The sequence below is a fragment of the Choloepus didactylus genome, chromosome 1 (assembly GCF_015220235.1).
Source record: "Choloepus didactylus isolate mChoDid1 chromosome 1, mChoDid1.pri, whole genome shotgun sequence".
Classification (NCBI taxonomy): domain Eukaryota; kingdom Metazoa; phylum Chordata; class Mammalia; order Pilosa; family Megalonychidae; genus Choloepus; species Choloepus didactylus.
In genome coordinates, this window is record NC_051307.1 from 176,824,901 (window position 1) to 176,847,068 (window position 22,168).

General features: G+C 38.5%; 1 protein-coding gene across 1 annotated transcript in view; it reads left to right on the plus strand.

The window, feature by feature from the left end:
• The first annotated feature begins 13,233 nt into the window (after nucleotides 1–13,233).
• The window catches only part of RARB (retinoic acid receptor beta), a 783,867-nt gene continuing 774,932 nt past the window's right edge, over nucleotides 13,234–22,168 (plus strand). The window contains exon 1 of the mRNA XM_037845929.1: nucleotides 13,234–13,307. The gene's annotated coding sequence lies outside the window, so the exon portion shown is untranslated. The remainder of the gene's footprint in view (nucleotides 13,308–22,168) is intronic.

Genomic DNA, 22,168 nt, shown 5'->3' on the forward strand with positions numbered 1-22,168 from the left:
GAAGCTGAACATTTTTTCATGTGTTTCTTGGCCATTTGTATTTCCTCTTCAGAGAACTGTCTTTTCATATCTTTTGCCCATTTTATAATTGGGCTGTCTGTACTATTGTCATTGAGTTGTAGGATTTCTTTGTATATGCAAGATATCAGTCTTTTGTCAGATACATGGTTTCCAAAAATTTTTTCCCATTGAGTTGGCTGCCTCTTTACCTTTTTGAGAAATTCCTTTGAGGTGCAGAAACTTCTAAGCTTGAGGAGTTCCCATTTATCTATTTTCTCTTTTGTTGCTTGTGCTTTGGGTGTAAAGTCTAGGAAGTGGCCTCCTAATACAAGGTCTTGAAGATGTTTTCCTACATTATCTTCTAGGAGTTTAATGGTACTTTCTTTTATATTGAGATCTTTGGTCCATTTTGAGTTAATTTTTGTGTAGGGGGTGAGGTAGGGGTCCTCTTTCATTCTTTTGGATATGGATATCCAACTCTCCCAGCCCCATTTGTTGAAAAGACCATTATGGCTCAGTTCGGTGACTTTGGGGGCCTTATCAAAGATCAGTCGGCCATAGATCTGAGGGTCTATCTCTGAATTCTCAATTCGATTCCATTGATCTATATGTCTATCTTTGTGCCAGTACCATGCTGTCTTGGCAACTGTGGCTTTATAATAAGCTTCAAAGTCAGGGAGTGTAAGTCCTCCCACTTCGTTTTTCTTTTTTAAAGTGTCTTTAGCAATTCGAGGCATCTTCCCTTTCCAAATAAATTTGATAACTAGCTTTTCCAAGTCTGCAAAGTAGGTTGTTGGAATTTTGATTGGGATTGCATTGAATCTGTAGATGAGTTTGGGTAGAATTGACATCTTAATGACATTTAGCCTTCCTATCCATGAACATGGAATATTTTTCCATCTTTTAAGGTCCCCTTCTATTTCTTTTAGTAGAGTTATGTAGTTTTCTTTGTATAGGTCTTTTACATCTTTGGTTAAGTTTATTCCTAGGTACTTGATTTTTTTAGTTGCTATTGAAAATGGTATCTTTTTCTTGAGTGTCTCTTCAGTTTGTTCATTTCTAGCATATAGAAACATTACTGACTTATGTGCATTAATCTTGTATCCCGCTACTTTGCTAAATTTGTTTATTAGCTCTAGTAGGTGTATCGTTGATTTCTCAGGGTTTTCTAGATATAAGATCATATCATCTGCAAACAATGACAGTTTTACTTCTTCTTTTCCAATTTGGATGCCTTTTATTTCTTTGTCTTGCCGGATTGCCCTGGCTAGCACTTCCAGCACAATGTTGAATAACAGTGGTGACAGCGGGCATCCTTGTCTTGTTCCTGATCTTAGAGGGAAGGCTTTCAGTCTCTCACCATTGAGTACTATGCTGGCTGTGGGTTTTTCATATATGCTCTTTATCATGTTGAGGAAGTTTCCTTCAATTCCTACCTTTTGAAGTGTTTTTATCAAAAACGGATGTTGGATTTTGTCAAATGCTTTTTCAGCATCTATTGAGATGATCAATTGATTTTTCCCTTTCGAGTTTTTAATGTGTTGTAATACATTGATTGTTTTTCTTATGTTGAACCATCCTTGCATGCCTGGAATGAACCCCACTTGGTCATGGTGTATGATTTTTTAATGTGTCTTTGGATTCGATTTGCAAGTATTTTGTTGAGGATTTTTGCATCTATATTCATTAGGGAGATTGGCCGGTAGTTTTCCTTTTTTGTAGCATCTTTGCCTGGTTTTGGTATTAGATTGATGTTAGCTTCATAAAATGAATTAGGTAGTGTTCCATTTTTTTCACTGTTTTGAAAGAGTTTGAGTAAGATTGGTGTCAGTTCTTTCTGGAAAGTTTGGTAGAATTCCCCTGTGAAGCCATCTGGCCCTGGGCATTTATTTGTGGGAAGATTTTTGATGACTGATTGGATCTCTTTGCTTGTGATGGGTTGGTTGAGGTCTTCTATTTCTTCTCTGGTCAGTCTAGGTTGTTCATATGTTTCCAGGAAATTGTCCATTTCTTCTACATTATCCAGTTTGCTGCCATACAGTTGTTCATAATATCCTCTTATAATTTTTTTAATTTCTTCAGGATCTGCAGTTATGTCACCTTTTTCATTCATTATTTTGTTTATATGGGTCTTCTCTCTTTTTGATTTTGTCAGTCTAGCTAGGGGCTTGTCAATCTTGTTGATCTTCTCAAAGAACCAACTTTTGGTGATATTTATCCTTTCTATTGTTTTTTTGTTCTCTATGTCATTTATTTCTGCTTTAATCCTTGTTATTTCTTTTCTTGTACTTGGTTTAGGATTGGTTTGCTGTTCATTTTCTAGCTTCTTCAGTTGATCCATTAGTTCTTTGATTTTGGCTCTTTCTTCCTTTTTAATATATGCGTTTAGTGCTATAAATTTCCCCCTTAGCACTGCTTTTGCTGCATCCCATAGGTTTTGGTATGTTGTGTTCTCATTTTCATTCGTCTCTATATATTTAGCAATTTCTCTTGCTATTTCTTCTTTAACCCACTGATTGTTTAGGAGTGTGTTGTTTAACCTCCAGGTATTTGTGAATTTTCTAAGTCTCTGATGGTTATTGACTTCTAATTGTATTCCATTGTGGTCAGAGAATGTGCTTTGAATAATTTCAATCTTTTTAAATTTATTGAGGCTTGTTTTATGTCCCAGCATATGATCTATTCTGGAGAAAGTTCCGTGAGCACTAGAAAAGTATGTGTATCCTGTTGATTTGGGATGTAATGTCCTGTAGATGTCTGTTAAATCTAATTCATTTATCAGATTGTTTAGGTTTTCAATTTCCTTATTGGTCTTCTGTCTGGTTGATCTATCTATAGGAGAGAGTGATGTGTTGAAGTCTCCCACAATTATTGTGGAAACATCAATTGCTTCCTTTAGTTTTGCCAATGTTTCTCTCATGTATTTTGTGGCACCTTGATTGGGTGCATAGACATTTACGATTGTTATTTCTTCTTGCTGAATTGCCCCTTTTATTAGTATGTAGTGGCCTTCTTTGTCTCTCAAAACATCCCTGCATTTGAAGTCTATTTTATCTGAGATTAATATTGCTACACCTGCTTTCTTTTGGCTGTAGCTTGCATGAAATATTTTTTTCCATCCTTTCACTTTCAGTTTCTTTGTGTCCCTGTGTCTAAGATGAGTCTCTTGTATGCAACATATTGATGGTTCATTTTTTTTGATCCATTCTGCGAATCTATATCTTTTAATTGGGGAGTTTAATCCATTTACATTCAACGTTAAAACCGTGAAGGCATTTCTTGAATCGGCCATCTTATCCTTTGGATTATGTTTGCCATATTTTTCCCTCTCTCTATTAATATCCTTTATTGTACCCATACCGAATCTCTTTAGTACTGAACCTTTCTCCAAGTCTCTCTGTCCTGTCTTTGTTTCTCTGTCTGTAGGGCTCCCTTTAGTATCTCCAGTAGGGCAGGTCTCTTGTTAGCAAATTCTCTCAGCATTTCTTTGTCTGTGAAAAATTTAAGCTCTCCCTCAAATTTGAAGGAGAGCTTTGCTGGATAAAGTATTCTTGGCTGGAAATTCCTCTCACTCAGAATTTTAAATATAACGTGCCACTGCCTTCTCGCCTCCATGGTGGCTGCTGAGTAGTCACTACTTAGTCTTATGCTGTTTCCTTTGTATGTGGTGAATTGCTTTTCTCTTGCTGCTTTCAGAACTTGCTCCTTCTCTTCTATGTTTGACAGTGTGATCAGTATATGTCTCGGAGTGGGTTTTTTTGGATTTATTCTATTTGGAGTTCGCTGAGCATTTATGATTTGTGTATTTATGTTGTTTAGAAGATTTGGGAAGTTTTCCCCAACAATTTCTTTGAATACTCTTCCTAGACCTTTACCCTTTTCTTCCCCTTCTGGGACACCAATGAGTCTTATATTCGGACGTTTCATATTATCTATCATATCCCTGAGGTCCATTTCGAGTTTTTCAATTTTTTTCCCCATTCTTTCTTTTATGCTTTCATTTTCCATTCTGTCATCTTCCAGGTCACTGATTCGTTGTTCAACTTCCTCTAGTCTTGTACTATGAGTGTCCAGAATCTTTTTAATTTGGTCAACAGTTTCTTTAATTTCCATAAGATCATCCATTTTTTTATTTAGTCTTGCAATGTCTTCTTTATGCTCTTCTAGGGTCTTCTTGATTTCCTTCATATCCCATACTAGGGTCTCATTGTTCATCTTTAGTTCTTTGAGTAGCTGCTCTAGGTGTGTCTCTTCTGGTCTTTTGATTTGGGTGCTTGGGCTTGGGTTATCCATATCGTCTGGTTTTTTCATATGCTTTATAATTTTCTGTTGTTTTTGGCCTCGTGGCATTTGCTGACCTTGATAGGGTTCTTTTAGGGTTTGTAGACCAGTTGAAGTCCTTATCTCTAATTTATCAGATCTACAGCTTCGTGGAGTACACTTTCTCTAACTAACCAGCAGGTGGCGTCCACGAGCCACCTGTTCTCCACAAGCCAGATCTCCCCTGCTTAGCCTTTTTGGTGAGTGGGGGAGTGAGTCTTGTGGGGCCCAATTGGTGTCCCAAGCTTGCGTGTGTATTTGGTGTTGCCTGCCCTGTATGTGGGGCGTGTTTCTGGGCAGTCGGGGAGGGGGGGTGGCCCTAACAATCAAATCTCCCTGATGATCCTAGAGTTTTAAAGCTACTGCAATAGTCTAATCCTTCAGTTCAGTCCTGCCACAGTTTGTCTCTGCCACTGACCCACAAGTCTTTGGTATTGGCGTATGGCTCCTGAGACTTGCAAGTGGGCCCCTCTTCCAGGCTGTGCACCCCGGGTCCTCTGTTGAGGGATGACTGTGCTATGTCGCAGGTGAGTGCCGTCCCCCCAGGGCAGTTCTGGGCTGCTGGGCTGTGTTGGGAGGCTCCCAGTCTGCTCAAATGATGGCTGAATGGGGCTCTGTTAATTCACACTGCTCCCCCTTCCCAGCTCTGGGCCATTCAGCTGAGGTTGCAGGGAAGGCTAATGTCCACGCCCAGTTTTGTGGTGTGTGCCTGTTATTTGAAGCACTTCCGTCACACTGGGTTGTCTGGGGCAGCTCTGGGCTATGGGGCTGGCGATGGGCAGGAGTGTTTCCTGTCCACCAGGATGGTGGCTGTGAGCGGACACCCCCCTTTTCTTGGGAAGTTGTGTTGTTTAGTGAATTTTCTCAGCCACTGGATTATTGCCTTTTGTCTCAGAGCTCTCTTAGTTCTGCTCTTGACTTGACGTGCCCAAATTTCAATTCTTTGAAGCTTTCTGTATTGAGCTTCTTAGAGTAATTGTTTTAGAAAAAGCAAAAAGGATTTAAAAAAAAATAAAAAAATAAAAAAAAAACGGCCCTCCTCAGAGATCTAATGGGTTATTGAAATGCTAATAGACAAAGCAACCAGGGCCATTAAGGAAAAGTGCCCAGGGCAGAGAGATCAGCCTTGCTTCGGGATTTGCATATGCGCCTCAAGGCCTGATCTCCGCCCTTCCCCTTTCTATGTTCACCAGAACTCCAAAAATCCTCTGCTTTTATTTTGGAGTTTTTCGTGTTGTTTTTTTTCTATGCCTGTCTCCTCTCTGCTGGGCTGGCTGCTCTCAGAGTCTCTGGTGTCTGGCCTCAGTCTATCTATGGTTGGAGTTTGAATCAGTAGAATGAGTTTCCGGTAAGAGCAGCCACTGCAATTCTCCCTTCTCCTTCCTGGAGCTGACAGCCCCTCCTCCCCCGGGACTGAGCCTGGCAGGGAGGGGCGCGGGTCCCCTGGCCGCAAAAACTTACAGATTTCGCTGATCTCAGCAGTTCCACGTTTTCATGAGTGTTGTATGAAGTATGCCCAAAGACAGATTGCTCTGTGGTGTCCAGTCCACGCAGTTCCTGGCTTTTTACCTACTTTCCTGGAGGAGTAACTAAAACATACAGCTCACCAGTCTGCCATCTTGCCCCGCCTCCCATGATTGATTGTCTTTTACTTTAGGGTGTCCTAGAGGGTAACCTTTCAGATCATCATAAAGTGTGTTTGAATCTAGGTGTGCCTTTCTACACCTCATGGCCACATAAGGCACAAGAAATAATTTGGTATGTGTTATGTAATTTCTCCTACACCCACTCTGTATGGACTTGCACTGAGCTTTGGTATATTGTGACATCTGCATCAGTCGCCTCATGCCGTAAATCACCCTTTGTGGCTACATCCCTTATCTGTTCATGGCAAATTGAGAGTGGCTGTGCTGGTGGTAGAATTTAGTAAGGGCCCTCAAGAAGCTGGTGGTCATAGGAGTTTCTGATAATGTGCAAAGTCTTTTGATGTATATTGTTATATATTGTTATATAATCGGTTTATCATTTGATAGCTGCTTCTGCTTACTCTGCCAAAGTACAACTCACTCGATATTCTAAAACCAAACAGGGCAACAGAAATTCATTAGCCAACCACCTGCATCAAATAGGTCAAAAATGAATCCAAAAGGGAATGAAGACACCCATTCTAAAATTTGGAGCATTTCAAGTCAGCATTCAGGGAAACTCTAAGGGAGACAGGAGCTTGGGTTTGAGAGAACAGGATGTCCTTCTTAATGACAAAGTACAGAACATATGGAGTCATGATGGGTAGTGGGAGAGTAGAACGGTCACGTCATTGTAGCTAGAAAAGGGATGAGTGAAAGATTTCGAGCTGGAGTAGTTCCACCCAGTACCTTATGCCACTACCCTGCCAGCAGCTTATTTGTAATGGAATATAAGCCAGACAAAACATCAATACTCCTCAATCATGGGCGGGACACCAGAAGCTGGCAGTAAATGTTTTCTGAGCACTCAAACATGAACAGCAGTTGTCAGAAACACATCTTTAGATGGTGGCAAATGATTCATTCAGTATGGTTAGTAAAAGCCATTCAGCAATTTCATTGCCATGAAGGGTGTTTCATTTGAGTTTTTATTGTCATAAATATCTTGCTAGTTAAATCCTGAATCAACTACAACTGTGGGATTTGACATTTGTGAGAAAATTTTGAGATGAAATTGTTTACTAGAACTTCAGTGTAGATTCTTCAATGGAAAATCTACAGTTATTTGAGACAGTTGGATTTCTTGTTTGTTTAGTCTTCTTTTTAGTGACATCAGCATAAGTTTTGGCCATGATTAATAAGATGAAGCCCATGCTTATATTTCAAATGTGTCTTTACTTATGCATGAATAAATTTTTGCGTTTAAGTTCTGTGTCACAACATCTGGCATTGAATTGAGATACTGCCTCAGGTGAGCTGGGATTCCATGGGCAAATTTTTAACCTTTCTGAGCCTTATTTCTTCGTTTGTAAACTTTGGATGATATAGCATTAAGGAAGGGATAATGGTAACATATTTAAAACTATTACACAGATTAGGTCATCAGTAAATGTTAGCCATATTTTTCATGGTGCAAATTCAAAAGCAGTATTTCAGCATTAAAAGTGACCTATGTATAGCTACAATCAAAGATAGTCAATAGCAGCTGTTGGCAAGGATGTGGAGAAGTTGGAACCTGCATACATAGCTGGTGGGAATGTAAAATGGTTCAGCCACTTTGGGAAATACTTTGGTGTCATCTTAAAATGTTAAAAACATAAAATTAGCATATGACCCAGGAATTCTACTCTTGGGAAACCACCCAAAAGAGATGAAAATATGTCTACATAAAGACTTGTATACAAATGTTCATAGCAGCATTATTCATAATAGCCAAAAAGTGGGGGGAAATGGTGAATGGATAAACAAATTATAACATATCAAAACAATAGAATACTATTTGGCAATAAAATGGAACAAAGTACTGATATATGCTACAACCTGGATGAACCTTAGAAACATTTTGCTAAGTTAAGAAGCCAGACACAAAAGACCACATATTGTATGCTTCCATTTATATGGAATGCCCAGAAAAGCAAATCTATAGAGACAGAAAGTCTCTGTAGTGATTGACTGGTGCTGCTGGTGGAAATAGGGAGTGCCTGCAGATGGGCCAAGAAGTTTCTTACTGGGGTGATAGAAATATTATAAAATTAGATGGTGGTGATGGTTGCAGAACTGTGTAAATTTACTAAGTCATTAAAAATGAAAATTGTACACTTAAAACTGGTGAATTTATGTATGTAAATTATACCCCAGTAAAGGCGTTTTTTAAAAAAGAGTAAACTATGTTCATTGTTTAAGATTTTGATCATTTCTGTGTAGATTCTCACTGTTGTAAGATGAAGACAAACAGTGAAATATTTTTTCCCCAGCTTTCTGAAATGTGTTGGATTTTCTGAGCTATCATATATGCTTCAGCTTTCTGAATTCAGTGGAGCAGTCTTTGGTTTTAGGACAACAACTTAACCTGAAACTAATAGCCCGCAGGCACCAGCAGAGGATACTAACATCTGAAAACAATAGAAAGTCCAGTCAGTAAATGCAAATCGATAACACCAGCTGATGATTCCGCATGAGTAAAAAGAGATTTGTAAGATGGAGTGTCTTCGCTTTAGCCATTAAACTTCTCATTCAGCAGTTCTTCATTAAATGCCTTCTTAAACAGGGCAACTGAATCTAAGGTATCAGACATGTTTGAAGTATGGAGATCAACCACTTCATTACTGGCCTTCGGCACAGGATAAAAGGAACTGAATTTAATATTCCCCCAGAAAATGATGTAAGGAGAGGTAATTGGCAGCACCTGGAAGATACCATCTCAAGGAGAATGACCGCTGGAGACGGTTATGGAAGCACAAGTACATTCACATCACACCAATTCTCTGTGCTAAGATGCTATGGACTTCACTCAAGAATCAGACTTAGGAAACAAGTATGTGTTATTTCTCTGGGCTTACTTTTTGAAATGGAAATTGTGTGATAGATGATTGTAAGACCATGTACTTCCATTGTGTGTAAATAGAAATGCAGGGACTTGAATTGGACAGTCGGTTGCTTTTGCACAGACCTGGACCGTGGGGATGTGATCTGAGTGTCCCCCTGACAGACTGTTAGGCAGTCTGGGCTAACACGTGAACTCGCCTCAGACTTCTTTGGTTGATAGTAAATGACCTGAGGGGTCAATAGGAATAGAAGCTTCCTCAAAGTTGCTGCCAAAACAACAAATTACAAAAAAACCCACAAACGAAGAACAACAAACATAAATAACTCTCTTGTTTCTCAGCATGTAATAAAGATCATTGGCATCAAAATCGCTTGTGTGTGTTAGAGGTGGAGGTTATTAAAGTATCAGAAACTTGAGTAACTATGCTGTGCCACTTTCTGATGCTGAGAAGGCGGCAGTGGGTAAAGGAGACCCAGATTCCTGCTTCAAGAATTCTTGGGGATTCCCAACTCATGAGGTGTTCTGTATTTTTCATGACATTTTGTCCACATGCTTTTAATATAATTGTAATAAAGAGTAAATCATTTTTCTGTAATAGTGTTTCATTTTCCTATAAAAGTTTCAGGGCTGTCCCTAAAAAAACGATATAAAAATAAATGTAGTGCATAGTGAATGATTATCATGAAACAATATGTTGTGACAAGAGTATATATTTCAGTAATGTGTGAAAATGCCTCTCTACCTGATGAAGACTTTTGATAATGGAAGACATTAAATAAATGCCAAATAAAAATGATTTTAAAACTTGAAAGAAAAAATAAAACCATTCATTCGACTGCAGTAGTTCTCAAAGTGTGGGCCTTGGACCAGTAGTATTTCCTTCACTTGGGAACTTGCTACAAATGTAAACCCTCAGGCCCCACACCGGACCTAATGAATCAGAAACTCTGGGGTGGGGGCCACCAATATGGGTTTTCACAAGCCTTCTAGGTAATGATGCATGATAGTGTTTGAGAAGCATTATTCTAGGGCAGAGTTTCTCAATCTTGGCACTTTTGACATTAGACACTAAATAATTCTTTGTTGTGGAGGGCAGCCCTGTCCACTGTAGGATGTTTAGCAGCATCTCTGGCCTCTACTCATTAGATAGAAATAGAACCCTCTACCTAAGTATGTCTCCTGATATTGCCAAATGTCCCTTTTTGGAAGCAAAAATCATCCGCAAATGAGAACCACTGCTTTAGGGCAAGGGATTCAAATTCGTCTGCTGACCAGCATGATTAGCATCCCTTGAATCAAATCTTTGGAGGTGAGAACCAGGAATCCATATATTAAAAAACCCTCCTAGTTATGCTGATGCTGCTAAATTTTGAGAACAAGTGTCCTAGTGGGAGAGACAGAAAAACACATGTATATACATGTGTGCACAAACATGCATGTAAATTATGTGAGAGAGTGATTAGTGTATAGCAGAGAAGATTTGTAAGATGCAATGCCTTCACTTTATCTATTAAACTTCACATTTTTGAAAAGATAGGGAAGATAGAGTAGGGGACATGGTGTTCAGGGGAGAGTTGTCATTTCAAATAATGTGGTCATGGAAGTTCTCACTGTCTTATCAAAGCCTGAAGGGCGAGAAGGAGTTAGTCAGGAGATAACCAGAGGACAAATGCTCCAGGCACAGGGAGGCATAAAGGCAAACGTCTGAGGCAGGGATATATGTGCCGCACCCAAAGGACAGGAAGGAAGGCAGAGTGTCAGAGTAGAGAGATCCAGAGGGAAAGCAGTGCAGATGAGGTCGCGGAAATAATGAATGAACTTAGTTGGTGACTTGACTTTCACAGGTACTAGCTCTGTGTCTTTGAGTATATTCTGTGGTCCTTTGAACCTCAGCTTACTCTTCTGTGAAATGGGATTGATACCTGTCCTTTGTAGGTCTGCTCTGAGAAATAAGATGCTTAAATGGTGATAAACTGAGTATATTATTTATATTTCAGAATTTGCAGTGCTTAGCATATTACATTGCTCAGAGTACTTAACCAGTAAATACATGTATTATGAAATAAACAAAGAAAAATTTAGGCCTAACATCAAGAATCTCTGTGATAGAAACAGGGTGTCTACTTAACAAGTTCCCCGGGTGATTCTTGAGTATGCACAATATTTGGGGAATCATCATCTTCTCATATATTTGTATCTTGGCCCCACTAAATGATTTGAAATGCTCCCGCAGTGGAATTTTCCAGTTGTGAAAATTAACACATGAGTTTCTAAGGCCTTCCCAGGGATAGGCCACATTTCACATCTACGTTTATACTGAGGGGCTTTTAACTTCTCGTTGAGCCTTTCTGGATTGCATGTTCAGGGCTTCTCAGGGTGAGCTAATTCCTTTATGGTTTGCTCAAGCCAGTCAAGGATATTAGGAAATACAAATGTTTCCTGATCCACTGTGTGAAAAAGTAAGTCTGAGGTAGACATGGTGTTATAGACGCCATCATGTCCCTGAGGTTTGTAGAAGTCATCCAAGGCCCAAGAGTCCTTCTACCTAAATATCTGTTTTCTTTTGCTTTTCATGGACTCATCTCTCTCTGATGAGTTAACCTGTGTTATTATGCTTTGGTAATTTAGCATGATGACCTTAAACTCTGTAGCCTCTTCCCTCCTAAAGGCTCCCCGTGTTGGGGGCCATATTCAGTCCTTAAAAACAAACCATTCTTCAACATGTTACTCTGGCTATTTTGCTCAACCTTATTTGCCTTTGGGAACTTCAAAGATTAAATCTTACCCAGTCTGAAAGCTGCAGTGGTTGAAATGCTACGCTTTTCTGCCTTAATTTTCCCCCTGTAAGTCCAGGAGGTTAGACATGGTCGGGGCAACACTTAAGGAGTCTGAATCTTGAGAAAGCAATTGGATTAGTTGTTTTGAATCTCCCTTCTTTTCACATTGAGATGATGTGGAGGGGGTGTCTAGATGCGCTTTAAATTGATTTATTTGGTAGGAAAATACACCAAAGCTGAAGAGAAAATGCCTTCTCATTATTCGGTTGTTAAACTACAACAGATAGTTTATGATGGGGGTTAAGAGTGGAAGTGAAAGCACCCAAACAGTTGTTGTTCATTTAATTCATTGATATATTATAATTGTTATAAATTAACTAATCAGTAGGATTCATATACAAGCAATTTAAGGACGTTAAAAAATAAAGTATGTTTCAATTTCTCTTATCATGAGTGGACTATCATTACTTTTAATAATTTCTCACTGCCTGCCAATGCAACATTTAAATATAACACCTTGCATTTCACAGATTGGAGAACTGAGCCCTAAAGGTATTTGTGTCTATAACAAAATGTCTGTGAGAATTTTTATCAACCTGGACTAAGCACAATCCACTCACCAAATTTTTTCTCCAACTGCTGGTCCCAGCAAGTAGCAGTTTGATTTAGAAAGTTACTCCTTTGGTTGTTAAATAAAATACAGAGCACCTAGTTAAACTTTAATTTCAGAAAAACAACAAATAAAATTTTAGTATAACTATGTCCCAAATATTGCATGGATATATTTAAACTGAAAATTTTATTTGTTGTTATCTGAAATTCAAATTCAACTGGGTGTCTTGTGTATTTCTTTGTTAAATCTGGCCATCTTAGTTGCTCCTCTTTGGACTAATGCTCTTGGACTTCAGGAATATCCACTTGCCATCCTTAAACTTCAATGTAAGAGACTCTCTGAGGTGAGTTATTTAGCCTCTCTGCCAGAAAGAAATTAAGAAAGCCTAATTATGTTCTCCTAATAAAAGACTGTTTTTTGAACAAGAGCCAGGGTTAGAAGCTGTCATCATATATCCCTAACTAAGTTGGCTGAGGCAATAATTAGGGGTATTTCTGAATACACACCAGGACTTATTTTATCATTTTAAAAATGAAGAAACCACTGAGATCACAATACTTCTCCTTTTCTTTTAAATCTTCATGGTTCTGGATTGTGGAAGAACTGCTATTCAATCTACTTTTAAATTGCTGTTGGGTCAAAGGTCCATCCAAGCGGGGTGTGTGCCGTTATGGCTAACACTTGTCACCTGTTTGAATTCCTTTGCGTGCTAAAGCACCTGAGATCACAGCTGAGCCCAGTTATCATAAAGCTCAGTATAAAGAGGCCTGCGCCCATCACGTGATTTTGTCCCTTTAGATGGTTACAGCTTCAGGGGCGATGTTCCCATATTCTTTTAGAGTTAGCAAGGGAGCTTGGTGGTCTCTCCTCATTTTGAGAAGAATAAAAATGTCACTTTATAAAAAGGAGGTATTAGGAAGAAGCAGACAAAGACTCCGAAAAATCAAGTCTACTTTAATTACTTTACCTGCATAAGGCTGCTAAATGAAGATAATTACTATTTCAGGAGGCTGAACATCACAGTAAAGAGGCTGTCACCCATCCTTCTCATCTAGAGGACTTTTCTCAGGATCTACAGACAAGAGGTATGTTCAGACTTGGAACTTTTCAAAGCCGTTAATGCTCTTATTGGAAGCTATGTGGAGCAGTTTTCTATGTGATCAGCTCTATCTGGTTTCTGGGATATTTTATTTTATTCCAGTTAATCCCTTTGATCCATAACAACAGCTTTTTTTCGGAAGGAATTCAGAGGAGATTTCATGTTGATGTCCTGCTATATTTTGAAGCGAGGTGGTTCTGGGGGCTTGACAGTTTGGTTGCTGCTTAAGGCTTTTCTACTGTGAAAGGGGTGGGGGTGGAATTTTTGTCTTAAAGCTATGTGATGAAACTTGAATTTTTTATTACAACTTTCATGCAGTTGTAATAAATGGTTAAATATTTGGTTGCCTTTAATTTCCATGTTGTTGTACTCACCTGAAAGTGAAACAATCTTCAGTTCTTTGGCTTTACAGGATTTTGTTCCCAAACCACGGTGTTCTACAGCAATTCGAAGTGTGCTAATGTTTCTGGTTTGTCATGTCTCACAAAATCCTAAATTCAACCAATATAATAGTATGTTTTGCTAAATCATTAAGGTTTCCAGGATGAAGTATGGCAAAGATGTTAAAAGTTGGAAACGGACACTATATATTTTATGTTGGGGATGGGGGAGTTGGAAGTTTAGGTCAGGGGTCTGCCAAGTAATAGCCAGATAGTAAACATCTTAAGCTTTGTGGGCCACAAGTTCCCCTCACAAGTTCTCTGTTCTGCCACAGTCACAGTAAAACAGCCATAGACAACATGTAAATAAGTGAGTGTGGCTGTGTTAACTTATGGACATTGTAATTTGAATTCCATGTTGTCTTCCTATGTTGCAAAATATTTTTTTCTTTTGATGTTTTTTATTTTTCTGCAGCTCAAATACTGGGGATAAAATGAAAAAATCAGGTGGCCAGCTAGATTTGACCCACAGGTTGCAGTGGGTAGACCAGTGCTTTGGATCCATTAACAAGGCAGATTCTCCCTGGAACCTCCTTGTAGTTTGTACTCACTGACTACCTTATGCTTGTGTGGTGGTAATGCTTTCCCAAAAGAACTGGTTCTTTTTCCGGGAGATCAATGTCTCCTAGGGTCAGGCCTCATAACTTCAGCTGTTTCAGAGAAGGAGTATTGTCAAATACTGAAGACACCTGGGACATCCTGGGTGTTTATTCTGTTTGATCTAGGGAGGAGCCTGTACCTTTTGTAGCTGGGTCATTCTGTCTTCCCAGTTAGTAGCCTTCTACCCCCTTCTGCTCTCTGCCAGCCTTCTTTTAGCTCCCAACCAGTTGCAGGATGTGAGGGAATTGTCTTGGCAGCTGCATTTCAACAGATCATATAGCAGATTTCCTTATATTTGGTTTTGTTGCTTTTCTGTGATTAAACGGTTTCATTTCAAACATTTGCAAAGATTGTTTGAACACAGGTATGCGTTGATGTAGGCAAGTCTAAGCATAAGAAAATAGCAGATTCATGCCACCCTGCCCGTACACACCTGAATAAATGAATAAATGAATGAATAAATAGAGGGTATTTAACCTTTTGAAAAACATAATCCTTTATAAATAAAACAATTACAAGTAATCCTTAAATCATATTCCCTTAAGTTCACTGCAGGCTTTCTCTAAATAACATACTCCCCAAATAGGTTAAAAATTAGAAACTTAAAAGTTAAAGGTGTAATAAGTTACTTGTCAGCTAATAATGTGCTGTGTGACCTTAGACAAGTTGCTTCACCTTTCTGTCCTGAGTTGCTTCATTTAGTAAAATGAGGAACTTTAGCTACATGAACTCAAAAGGCTTCTTGTCTACTCATGATTTAGGTTGTATAGTAGAGTGTAGAGAGGTGCTAGGTCTTTAGAAATCATAAATGGAAGAGTAAGTCGTCCTTACTCTGATATTAGGGGTGTGTATAGGGGGAAATGGAGCAGAGGCAATAGAAACTGGGCATTACTTCCCCCTCACTCCTTAGCCCATGGTTGGGAGAGATTGGTGAGGTTGGATTTGAAAGCAGAGGTGATTGGATTATGTAGACCTCACTGCTGTCTGTGGATAGAAATCTCATAGTTAAACTTATACATTTGGCAAATATTTATCTCATATCCTCTTTAATATAGAGAAGCAGTTCTCAAATGTTTTAGTGTAAAGTGTCTCTTGTACTCTTGTCATTTAGTAACTCAAAGAACTCTTATATATGTGGGTTATATCTCTCAATATTTACCACATTAGAAATTAAAACTGAGGAATGAAAAAAATTCTTATTGCTTTATTTAATAATGTATTTCATGCTAACATCTTTTTCAAAAATAACTTTTCCAAAATAAAACAATTAATGAAAAACACAGCATTTTTTCACATTTTTGTAAGACTTTTTAATGTCTAGCTTAATAGACAGCTAGATTCTTCTATCTGCTGCTGCATTCAAGCTGTTGTGGTATCACGTCACGCAGCTTCTAGAAAACTCCACTGTATACTTCTGAAAGAATGAGAGAGAAAAAGATAGATAATATCTTAGTAGCATTAGGAAAATAGTTTTGCCTTCAGGGATGGCTCACCAGGCATCACTGAGGTTTGACAGCAGTAACCCAAGAATAAGGAATTTGTGGTTCCTTCAGTATAACTTGATCACTTGCCCTATTGACCATACACAAACTTTTCACTTTAATTTCCCCTTTGATAAAATTGTAGCCTAAAGAGGAAGGAAAATATTGTTGTCAACTGAATGCCTTTAAAAATGCAAGTTAACATTGTTAAATTAGCACCATGACGTTGTGTATGAAATAGGCTGCTCTTCACAATTTAAAATGGTATGGCTGAAAACGTGATTTAAAAAAAAAAAACATTTGTTCTGACCCATGTTGCCAAAAGGGCTTGGGTTTTGTTTGTTTTTGCACTCTGGTTATAGATTTGTATTTAGCTATTTATAGGATTCCACCCCATCAGTCATCAAGCATTTGACTGCTACTAAAGACTGGCATGATAACAAATATAATGCAGAGAATTACAGTTGTACAGCTTCTCAGATGAGGAAATATGTCCAGAGAGGTTAAGTGAATTGCCCAAGATGACCCATCTAGTTATCTGTACTTCCGAGTTAGGAAGTACAGAACTTGAGGTAGAAATCGGATCTCCTCTTTATACCACTCTATTTCCCTGGTGCTTGCCCTCAGGCAGCTCAGTCTCAAACTGGATATGATTATGAACTGAACTGGAGAGTACAGAACCTTAGGGTGGCCATTCAGATGTAGAGAATTTGTGATCCTGGAGTCACCTGAAAGAAATACTGGGACTTCAGTGGGATTGAGGCCAACTTTGAAGTACAGAGTTTGGATGTAAACAAGGACAGAAAGAATCATCAAAGTGGAAGGAATATCTTTGGGAAGGGCACAGGCACAAGGTTGGCCAGGAGGGAGAATAGACTCATTATCGTGGAGGGTATCTGAAGGAACAAGGAGAGAAGAGGCTGGCTGAAGGGTGAGGACAGTAATACCCTCTCTGAATTTGTGGGATATTTATCTAACTTAGGCTGCAGATATATGGCTTGCAAACAGAGCTATACTAACAGGGATTGAAAAGGATTCCACCCAAGATTTCAATCATTTAACTTCGTGGATGAACACACCGAGCTAACCAGACACAGATGCTTTGTTTATAACCGGAGGAATTCATGTGAGCTCAGTGATGACACTTCCCTGTCTATAAAATGCTTATAGTTATACAGTGATACTGTGTGAGGCACTTGGAATCTCTATCTTGAGAGGCAGTTCTTAAATGTAATGGTTTAATGGTCATTTAGCATGATGGGCCTTCGGAGTGTAATAGCATTTGCCTGCCAGTTAAAATGAACACTTCTCCATGGGAAGTCAAAGATCATGTCAGCGTAACCTGGATTAGGTGAAGGAGAACATCCAGAAGCAAATGCCAAAATCTAGAAACAAGAGCCTATGCCAGAGTATTATAGGGAACAAAACCTGTCATATGCCTAGACTGTGCATAAATCCACTGTAATTAGAGCACAACACAAATTCTAACTAATTAGGGGTAAATACACAGTGGTTGAAGACTTTTTTTTTTATTTAAGAATTGCTGCTTTATTATGTTCTTCACTTTTCTCATGTCCCCAGTCCTTCTTTGTTGATAAAATTGATGTTATCGTAAATGCAGCTGAACTTCTTCCCCACCCTAAAACTTCTGTGTCTCCATTCCTGCTGGCGTGTGGGGGGAAAGGGGGAGGGAGGTGTGCCTGCTCATGTTCAAGGCTAGTTCCTTCCATCTCCCCAGCCATCCCAGGCTATTTGTACCTCCCTTTCCCAATTCCTCAGGACCTCAATTCCCTTAATTAACCCTCTCTTTGTCCTCTATCTACAATTTCTCTCTGTTCATGAATTTTTCCCCTAAGCTTAGAAACTTCTTCTCCCACTTTCTTCTTCTTTTACTACCCTTACTTTGAACTTGTTTCATCCCATACTTAGCTGTAAGTACACACACAGTCACCAGCAAGGTCCTTGTTGCAGGTGTGGTCCCACTGCTCAATCCTTTTAATACCGCAGGTGCTGGATCTGCTCAGGTCCACATTCTCTCCTCTTGAACATCCGCATGCCATCATCTCCCTGACTCTTCTTTCCTGCTGTCTTCTCTTCCTTTGTGAAGGGTATTGGTGATCCTCTGGATTCCACCTGAGATCATCTTCCTTGCTCATGTTCCATATGCTATGTGGACAATGTTTAAAAACATTTTTAAAAAATGAGCATTCTGCTCTTTTTCAAATCCACAACTTCAGCCATTTCTTTTTGTCAAGCTCCAGAACGAGATATGCAACTGAAAATTGCTCATTACTCCCTCAAACTCATCATCTCAAACCTGAACTTAGTTTTCTTTTCAACCTTTTTCCTTCTTGATTGCCAGTCTCAGGTGCTGGCATCAGCATCCTAGAACAGGGGTCTGCAAACAGTGGCCAGTTGGCTAAATCCAGGCTGCAGATAGCTTTGTGGATGTGGATGTATGGCATATGTTGGAACACAGCCACACCTTTTTGTGTTGTGAAAAAGACCATGTGACCAGCAAAGCCTGAAATATTTCCCTTGTCCCTTTATGAAAAAAGTTTGCCTACCCCTATACCAGGGAATCAAAATCACTTGGAAAGCTTGTGAAAACACTTATTGCTGGGTCCTATCGCTAGAGTTTCTGGTTCAGTATCTAAACAATACTTGTTCAGGAACCACACTTTGAAAAGATTGAAAGAACAGTGTTTCTGAATCATTGTCATTCATTTCTATTTCCAGATTTGAGGTAGAGAGTTGAATCTCTACTATCGCATCTATCCTGTCCAGTGTTGCTAGGAGGATTTTTCATAAATACACTTCTATCCTATTATATAAGTTCCCAAGGTCTTCCTCTTACCTACAGATGTATTTTAGCAGCTTAAATAAGTTAATAGAATAAAAGAAAAATGACAGAGACCACAATAGTAAGCACTGTGAGCATGAGCTGCATATTTTTATTTGAGAAGATAATTTATTTAATAAGCTGTTTTTATGTTATGACAAAAACTTCACAGCATTAGCTCACTGAATCTTCACAGCTCCTTGTGGTAGGAAATTCAACCCCATTTTTTAGATGAGCAAACTGAGGTTCAATAACAATGCCACACAGAAAGAAGATAGTAGAATCATAATTTGAACCCAAGCAGTCTGGCTCCAGAGCCTATCCTATATTGAGTCTCTCATAACCACTCCCCCATCCCCATGCTGAGTTTGTAACTTGTTCTGGTGTTACCTTAACATGTGCAAATGTAGACCTAAATATATTCTCCTAAGCTAATAGTTCCAATGCAACTATAAAACCAAACCAAAGTGAATATAAACACAATTCTAATAAATTGTAAGTTAACATTAAATTGAAATAACATGTTATGCTGCTTTACTGAATATTAAATTGTGTTTTGCATCATGGATTGGTATCAGTTTGTTACTGTGATGTTCTTGTGAGCTGGACCTAACTGTGCAGACTGCGGCATGTTATATCTGTTATTAGGTTTCTCTCTTCAAACACCTGTGAAGCCTTCAGTTCTGCAGCATAATATGCCATTTGGCCTGACTATGCCATAGAAATAACAAGTTGACCTGTTTCTCCCTCATTAACCTGTCTCTAGATAATACAGTTTGTCATATTGCCCACACAAAGGGAAAATGCTGGTCTTGAATCCCACAGAGACACTGGATTTTACGGTGGTTGGCCTAAGACTCCATTGGCCCCAGGATGAAATCCAATTTTTAGGCTTGGCATTCAGGCCTCTTAAAGCCTGGTCTCTGCCCACCTTTCCCCATTTCATCCCCTACCATTTTCTGTTGTACTTTATATTTCATCAGTACTAAACTGTTGGCAATTATAAATACTCACAGAACTGTTTCATTCCACTAGGACTTTGCATGTGCTTTTCCTCTGAATGACTTCTCTGAGTCCTTAAAGCCACCTCTTGAATCCACTCTCTCAACTTCTCTTCATTCTTTAAAATCCTGCTTTGGCAGGGATATCTCGTAAATGAGCAAAGTGACATTTATCCAGTGAAAAAGCTAATGACACTGTAATGCAAGGAAAGGTCCTTCTGGATTGCCTCCTATCATGTACCATGGTTCAAGATGAATTCCACAGTGCCAACAAGCATGCATAGTTTAAGAAATAGGCTTTATAGAAAAGGGAAAATTTACAAAGTCAGGTGCTTCTGGGTCATAGTTACCTGCTAACCTCAGCATGTAGATTTGTGTTCATTCCAAAAGGGGAGAATTATTCCCCTCTTGCTTTTCAGCGGACGAATAATCAGACCAGCTTGACCCCAGGCAGATTGTATTTTGGAGTAGCTACTATTTATAGAGTGATCTTGGAAAGCCAGCTGCCCAGCACCTGGACACCTCAAAGCCCGTGAGAGGCTGCAGATCCCATCCCCACCCCCCAGCCTTGTTGAGGGATGGTATGCCATTTGGTCCCGTGGGAATCTGAGTTTGGGTGCAGGCCCCTTCCCTGGCAGAAAGGGGAGATAGGTCAATACCCAGGCAACTCAGAATTAGACCTCAGGATTGTTTTCAGATAGTCTTGCTCACTCTGCTCTTAAGTTTTCCAGTCCTGCCAGATCTTCGGTGGTGAATTAATTTAAAAAATCAACTTTGGATATCCTCTTTAAAAAAACCCACAAAAATAGCAAAAGGGAACAGGTAGAAGCTTGGGAAATTTCCGTTGTCTGCCATTGAAATCAGTATCGCCAGGCAAATTTCCAAAGCGAGTGCCAGAAAACGATTCACCATTGAGATAAAAGTACTCAATGTGAGATAAAAGGTGCCCATAGGAGTGATTTAGGATTGGAGGTAACTAACTCATCGCTACTGAGGAAAAATGCTATTCCATATCTCTGGATGGGTTGCAAAGAGAGAATAAGGATTGGTATCTATGAGCTGTAAGAACTATCCAATTAATTTTGCTGGGGCCATGTTGCCACTCAACAGAAATTCAGTTTTAATGCTGATTCAATAAAACAGTATGAAATTCATGTGTTACATGTGGGTGTTAGTCTCTTAAAATATATCCAGATGATGTTGTCTACAGAAAACCTAGGTTTTTGAGATTAAAGTAATTCTTTCAACACACAGCAAGAATAGAATATGCTTCATAAACACATTTATAACAAATGATAACAAACTTAACCAGTGTTTAATCCATTTATATGGCTGATAAGGCTTTTAAAAGTGAACCATTTTCAAAATACTTCATATGTTAGCTCCATTTGTGGTAACTTTCCTTTTTTTTTTTTTCTGTAAAGCAAGAAATCAACACTTTTCATATCTCCCTTTTGTCCAAGAAACTGAATAATTTATAATGAATTCATAATAATTCATAATGAATCATTCATTTATGTAGGACATTTTAAATGTCTTACATTGAATGTGTAATTAAAATAGCTAATTGCAATTAGTTTACATATGTCAGATTTTTAGAATAGTTTGTTGTTTATAAATCTGGTCAACTTTGGCATTTGTGTGCAGTATTTTGATATATTGGAGAAAGTTCTCTTAGGTGAAATCAGTACATTTTTTTGAGTTGTTAATATGACTCTTACACAAGTATAAAATTAAACCAACTCAAATCATGTTTCATGATCCTTAGAAAACTAATTCATTAAACTTACGTCTTAATGAATTAGGATATGCTCATATTAATTTGTCTTCCTCATAGAATCATACTGTAAACTGACAATTCTGTAAGCAGTGACATGTTTCCTGTCACTAAATATTCTTTGAAAATGTGATTTTTAAAAATGTCTGCATAATATTGCACCAAGTGGATGGATTGTATCATATATGTAAACCATTCATTCTCTTTTGTTAGACACTAAAATATTTCTAATTTTTGCAGTTGATAAATAGTAAACATAATTTTAAATGTATATATCTGGATTATTCCTTTAAGATGACTTTCTAGAAATGGAATCACTAGATTACAAGGTCATAAAAGGAGTTTTATTCATATTGACAAAATATTTTTCCGATAAGGTACACCAATCTACATTGCTCTCTGTAGTATATGAAACTGCTCATTTTACTGCTCCTTGGCTAGTATAAAATATTATCATTTTAAAAAATCTTAAGTCACTTTTTGCCTACTGTGAAATTTTACATTTTATCATTTGTGTGCATTTCTGATTTCTATATTTGGTTCCATAGATGCTATCTGTTGATTCATGCAGAGTTGCTGAATATACTAATTACTGTAACATTATAACAAGCTTTAATAATTGGGAGGGTTAATATCTCTCAATTCTATGTTGCTGGTGTTTTCTGAACTTTCTTGGCTAGTCACACTTGCTTGGTTTTTTTCCTCC